We start from the raw sequence: 6,923 nt of genomic DNA, 5'->3' as shown, positions 1-6,923 counted from the left end.
TCCAAAACCTCACCCAGTGCCATAAGCGCCAGGGGTGGGGTCACGGGACAAAAAATTGCTACATGCCAGCTAAATGCATTAATTGTGGAGATTTCTCTTACGCTAAGGACGACTATCCTGCGAAGGAAGATCCTAAGAAATTTAAATGTTCAAATTGTGGTGAAAACCACAAATCCAATTTTTGAGAATGTAAGACTCAAAAAGCGATCCTACAACCTCGTTCTAAGCGACCGATAGGAAACGCTCCCCGTTCCCGACCAGGTACTTATTTATCTGCTGTTAAGAACGCTCAGCGAGAACCAAATTCTACATTCATACCCGCCGTAGGTACAAATAGCTCCCTTGCTTCAAATTCTTAATCAAGTTCAGCAAGTAAATGAAGCTACCTATGCTGCTATTCCAGCTAGTAGAAATTGAAATCAAAATTCTAGCCAACATAATTCTAACGGAAATTTTGATAATTTTGACTAAGGAAACATTACTGCTCCTAAAATGGAATTATTACAGAAATCAATAACCGACATGATTACTGATATAATAAAAACTAACTCCATGTTTGATGCTATTCAAACTGGAGTTAAATTTGCTAACAATATCGTCATGACTTTGAAATTCAGTAATGGATTTGGGAGTTGTTGAAACAAAATTTGGACAACTTACGTTTATAGCTGCCTATTTGCCATTCCAATACGTAGGGCAGCAAAAGAATTTTCTCAAGGGTGACCTTCAGAAACTTACCCGTCATAGGTCTAAATTTTTCCTTATTGGTGATTTTAATGAAAAACACCGCTCTTGGAATAATTCCCAAAGCAATTACTATGGTAATATTCAGTTTGATGATTGTTCTGCAGGTTATTACACTATTCATTATCCAAACAGCCCAACATGTTTTTCTTCAGCAAGAAATCCATCAACTATTGATTTAGTCTTAACTGATTCTTGTCAACTTTGTAGCTCATTGGTTACCCATGCTGACTTTGGTTCCGATCACCTTACAGTAGCTTTTGACATATCCCAAGAAATAATTTCAATACCTTCAATTACCATGGAGCTGGTTGGGAGCAATATCGAACATTTATGGAATATAGCTTGGATCAAAATATGCCTTTGCAAACCAAAGATGATGTTAATTATGCTCTTGCATCTCTGACTACTACTAAAGATTAATCAAGGGCCTCAGTACCAAAATGCGAGGTTGAATCCGATTCAATTATAATAAACGACGATCTTCAATTCTTGAACCGCCTGAAAAATGTCCGTAGGAGGCAGTTTCAAAGAACACGCGATTCTGCCATAAAAGTTATCTGGCGGGATTTGCAAAAACGAATTGAAAAGTGATTCTCTGCCCTGAAGAGAACCTTTGAATATTTATGATAATTCGAAATTAGACCCAAGTTCCAAACCCTTTTGGTAGTTCACAATTATTTTGAAAAAAACCTCATAAGCCTATTCCAGCGCTTAAAAAAGGTGGTAACATTTTGATCGCAAATTTGGAAACGCTCAGAAACTTGCTCAGCAATTCGATAGTTCCCATAATTTTAGTTTAGGTATATCTAGTACTATAGAGAATCAGCTTGCTCGGGATTATCTGAATATTTTCTCTCGGGAAAATATTTTTGATGATTCCTGGGGGACTGACTTGGAAGACGTAAGATCTATAACTAAAAAGTTACATTATATGAAAGCTCCAGGTAATGATGGAATTTGCTATATCCTCATCAAAAAACTCCCAGAGAGTACCTTGTCTTTGTTTGTGAAACTATTTAACGGATGTTTCCATTTGGCATACTTTTCTGATAAATGGAAAAATGCAAAAGCTGTTCCAATTTTGAAGCCGGATAAAAATCCAGCTGAAGGTATTGGCAGGCATGGAAAATCATTTGTACACGCAAACCAAAAATCTATTACAATGAATGTTAGTTCCAGTTCCTATCATCCTCTGTTCATGAACATCGCAACGAATGTTAGCAATTGACCATGCAGGCGATGTAATGGTTTTTTGTCTTTTTTTATTTCGTGTTCCATCTACGCTTTCGACTATACCAGTAAGCTTGTAGAACGACGCACATTGTAGAACATTGTAGAACGACGCACACACTTAACTCGAATCTCTCCAGCAGAAAAAGCATACGAAGTCGAGCATGCGAGAAAATGAGCGCTTCATCTTTGCTTTTAGGCTGACCATATTCAGAAGCATGGAGAGAGCAGTGGAGAAAGCACAGGTCTGATAGTCGCAACGTCCGTGGTTCGAGTCCAGTCGGCAACCTTTTTTTCTCTTTTTTTCGACATAATTAATTTCACTCACTAATACAACTCCACATTTTTCGGTCTCCAATTTTCTTACATCGGACCGCAGCTAGGTATATCGCATCCTCGGTTCATGCGGTCTCCACTTACATCCTCTGATGATGAATCCCACATAATTGTAAGCGAATCTTACATCCACCGGTTGGGTGTATTCATTTCGTGCATTCATTAACATTCATTTACCTCTAACTTTTGTAATCAACAGCATTCCGCAAAATAATGCGAATAGCTTTTGTAGGTTTTCTTATTAACTACAATTTTTGTTAATAAGTTAAATCCGTATCTCTGATGCATGACGAACCAGAACGAACAGAAGCCACTAATGTTTTTCAGTGAATGTATTTTACATTCACTGAAAAACAGTAACAAGTTCTGCCCGCTCTAGTTCGTGATGCATAAGAGATACAGCTTTGAGTTATGAGCAAAAGTTGTAGTTAATAACAAAACCTACAAAGGCTCTATACAACATTTTGCGAAATGCTGTTGATGAAAAAAGTTAGAGGCAAATGAATGTAAACGTATGTATGAAATGAATGCAAATGATTTTCCATGCCTGGGTATTGGTACCTCCAAAGAGTTAGCTTTCCTCAATAAGCAAACTTTTTGAAAAGATAATTTTTAATAAAATGATGCTTCACATCAATACGAACTCAATTTCTGCAGATGAACAGTTTGGATTTAGCCATGAGCATTCAGCTACTCATCAACTCTTAAGAAATAACCAATTTAATACGTTCAAACAAATCTGAAGGCTGCTCTACTGGTGTTGTTCTTCTAGACATAGAAAAAATCATTCGACAGTGTTTGGTATGTAGGATCGATTGCTAAATTGAAAAAAAAAAAACAAATTTATTTTCCACTCTATATTATGAAATAAGTTTAAACTTATTTAACTGACAGAACTGCAGTTTATCAAAATTCTAAATCTGAACGACTCCCTGTTCGTTCCTCAGGGTAGCATTCTTATGCCTATATTATATGACATTTACACGTTGGACCTCTCTGCCCAAGTAACCAACAAGCCCGCTAATTCGCCTTTCTGCAATATAAGGCTGATACATGGCTAATATAGGGCATGTTAAGCAGCAGGCTTGTTGGTTACTTGGGTGATTTGCCTCAGGGTTGCCACAAATATTTGTTCACCGATGACACAGGCATTTCTTCTAAAGGAAGAAGTCTTCGTGTTGTTTACAGCAGACTGCAGAAAAGTTTATAAATTTTCTCTTCTTATTTACAAAAATGGAAGGTTTCCTTCAACGGTTCCAATACTCAACTTATAATATTCCCACATAAGCCTAGAGCTTCCTTTTGTAAACCTAGTAGGGGAAAAGGCTCAAATGTTTTTTGAGATATTATCTCTTCTGGTTTACAAAATTGGAAAATTTCTTCCAACAGTTCCAAAACTCAACTTATAATATTCCCACATAAGCCTAGAGCATCCTTTTTTAAACCTAGTAAGGGAAATGGCTCAAATGTGGGCTGAATTTATGTATGGGTCCAAATTTGGGGGCATTTAGGCCCAAATTACATCCATTTTCTCTAGTAGTCACATATTCACTATGAACGGAGTTCCAATTTCTTAGTCACGTTAAATAAAAGGATTAGTAATTGACCAAAAATTAATTTCTAAAGATCACATTGAAGGCATTCAAGCCAAATTTAACAAATTTATAGAATGTGTCTATCCTCTTATAAACAGACAGTGTTCACTCGGCTGTCGACAAAAGCAGGCCACTCTCGATGTGTGTCACGCGATCGTCTGTTTTCTCGGCAGCAACCATTGTGTGGTCCTCCTCATTGTTCTTCATCAGCAGTTCTTTCGGTCGATGCGTCTTCGACTTTGGAAAGCAACCGTTTCGCGATGAGTGTCTGAGTGCTGACCACGTTTTGCGTTCTGACCCCCGATGGCGTGACTTCCATACAACGAAACCACTGGAAGCGACTCCAGTTATAATGGACGACGCTTTTTGGATAGCGGAAGATAAAGTGTTATTGTGTTGTACCTTTTGACTATAGTTTTAAGATGTATTGTATAGTGACCAAGAATCCTCGGCACTGCAAAGTTATTTGGTTTGAGCCTTATCAAATAAATTAAATTAATAATAATAATTTTATAAACAGACAATCTTTGCCTGAAGAATATACTCATAATATTTAAACAAGTTTTTAGACCGGCCATGCTTTATGCTAAGTCAGTTTTGTCTAGCTGTTGCAGTACCAGCAGTGCTGAGAACATTCATTGTTATTGACAGACTTTCACGCGAAAATGACAAAATTGTCCATCATATAGTTACTGAGAGGTTTGATCCTAAAAAAAAACCTCAAAATCTCATTGATTTTTTCGTCAATGGCAAATTGTTATCCATGCAGTTCAGAAGTAGATGCTTCTGAACTTTAACGGCTCCATGTAATTGTTTTGCTCAAGTAATTTAATTTCGTTTGAAATTTAGCTAATAAAAAAAATCTGTCATGTTCGTCACTGACAGTATTGTTACTGAAAATTGACATGGTTTGCCTTGACGATGACTGTTAGCTCAAAGGAGTGAGCAAAACAGAATTTTGTATATCGCCGTGTACTGTTGAGATTTTGCATCACTGACTACCAGGAAAAAATCACTTCAAACGATTAACAACAAAGTTCGGAAGATGATTTTGAAGTTGGCTCCCCGGTACAGTACTACCGAGGTACATATTGAGAATTTAGAATGTTATTATTTTAGATCAAATGTCCAACAAAATAATAAATAATTTCAAGCAAAAATCATTTTAATTTAGATAAGATTTAGGTTCAGTTTTTAGTTTTGAGATGACAATTGTTATACTGACCTTGCAGGCATAGAAAACCTGCTTAAAATAGTGAATTGTCAAAGCAGGAACAATGTAAACACATTTAGATATATATCACAACAATTGAGGCTGGTAAGTGACTGAAATGTAAATTATTTTAAATTGTAAAATTTAAGACAGGATGAATTAGAGTACAACTAGGGCCAACCACTGTCTCACTGACCCTACATTATGCTTCAAATATATTGTTTAGTATTGATTCTATGTTAGCTCTACTTGCGGAAGAAATCATTAAGCTAAGTAATCACATAAATAGTAAAGTGAAAGTGTGTGTCTGTTTATAGCTCGAACATCTGCTATCTGAAGCATACAAACTGTTATACTTAAACTAAATAGATCTAGATCAAAATAATGAGAATAATTTTTTTTTTAAATAACCTTTTTAATGTCTCCAAAACAAAATCTGCAAAACCATCGCCAAAGCTTAACCATAATTTGCAAAGGAGACTAATAAGTAAAACCCTTGATGTATAATTAAAATGCATTCCGCAAATCTTCCCAAAAAAAAAAAATGGTTCAAATAGTCCAAATTGATACAATTGCAACAGATTTCAAACTGAAAAGTCAAGCAAGCGCGAAAACAGAACTCTGCCACATTCATCTCGCGCCCCGTTAACTCTCGCTCACTCGTGCTTATCGTGAATCGTGAAAAGTCACGTACCCTGGACTCGACTAATTTACATTTCGTTCTGTACCTAACCATTTACCGATAAATTTTATTCATTGCAACACGAGCGAGTGAACCGAACAACACTTTGAGATGCTCTTTCACGTCGTCGTCATCGTCGTCGGTGCTGTCACGTCTGACTGGCATCAACCGCTCAGAGTGGGTTTGCATGCATGCCACAAGGTTTGACAACAATGAAGCGAACCAAGAAGCATCATCCTCCTTACCGCTCGCGGGCATTCAGGTCGGGCGCGCGAAAGCACATGTTATTTATATAGTGGTATATGGTAACAATCAACTGGCACGTCATACCACCCAGCCAGCCGCGTGAATTAACGAATCGTGTTTTCGAATTACGGAAAGCTCCATTCCCGCCCACCTTTCGTAAATCGATTTCACATTCTATGGACTGCGGAAAACCAACTCAACGTGAAATCACGTTCACTTCTATCAAAGAAATGTGTTCCGTTCTCTTTTGGATCGGTGGGATTCCTCGCCGAGCCGAGCTAAACGGTTTCGATCTTGGTACATGGCTGGAGTATGAATGAATGGAGAGCTTTTTTGTGTTTTCAAGCAAATGAGCTTTCACGAGACTGTGGTCCATTCAATCACCCTCGTGCGCTCTGTAGCTCCATAGCGGTACCAGAGATCAGATCATCAGTGGAATTCGTTTTATGCAGATTATCGCGAAGCGATTCGGAGGTCGTTGCTCTATTGGGTATTGGTTCCATTGCCTATTATTAAAAGGACACATTATTTTCAATAGCCCAGTCTACATCGGTTTTTCATCATCGAATGCTTCCGGTAATTACCGTTACAGTATTTCACACATTTCTAGCACTTACATCGCAGCTTCCAAGCACAGCTGGATTTGCCAGCAAAAGTAACCATGTAATAAATTAGCCATTAGCGTTGAATAATTAGCGCGGAATTCCCTCCACCTTTGCAGATGCAAACAGTAAGTAAGTAAGCAGCACGAAAAGAAAAAAACAACAGTTCCAACGAATTTTAGCCCACAACTCTCAGAGCTGGTACTGCCTCTGAGTGGCTGCTGCTGCTGTTTGTCTGCATTCTAGGAATATTTTTCTTATGGCGCGCAAAT

The sequence above is a fragment of the Ochlerotatus camptorhynchus genome, unplaced genomic scaffold (genome assembly GCF_037179485.1).
Source record: "Ochlerotatus camptorhynchus isolate MF236.1 unplaced genomic scaffold, CSIRO-AGI_Acam_v1.1 ptg000611l, whole genome shotgun sequence".
Lineage (NCBI taxonomy): Eukaryota > Metazoa > Arthropoda > Insecta > Diptera > Culicidae > Ochlerotatus > Ochlerotatus camptorhynchus.
This window is presented reverse-complemented; position numbering follows the sequence as displayed.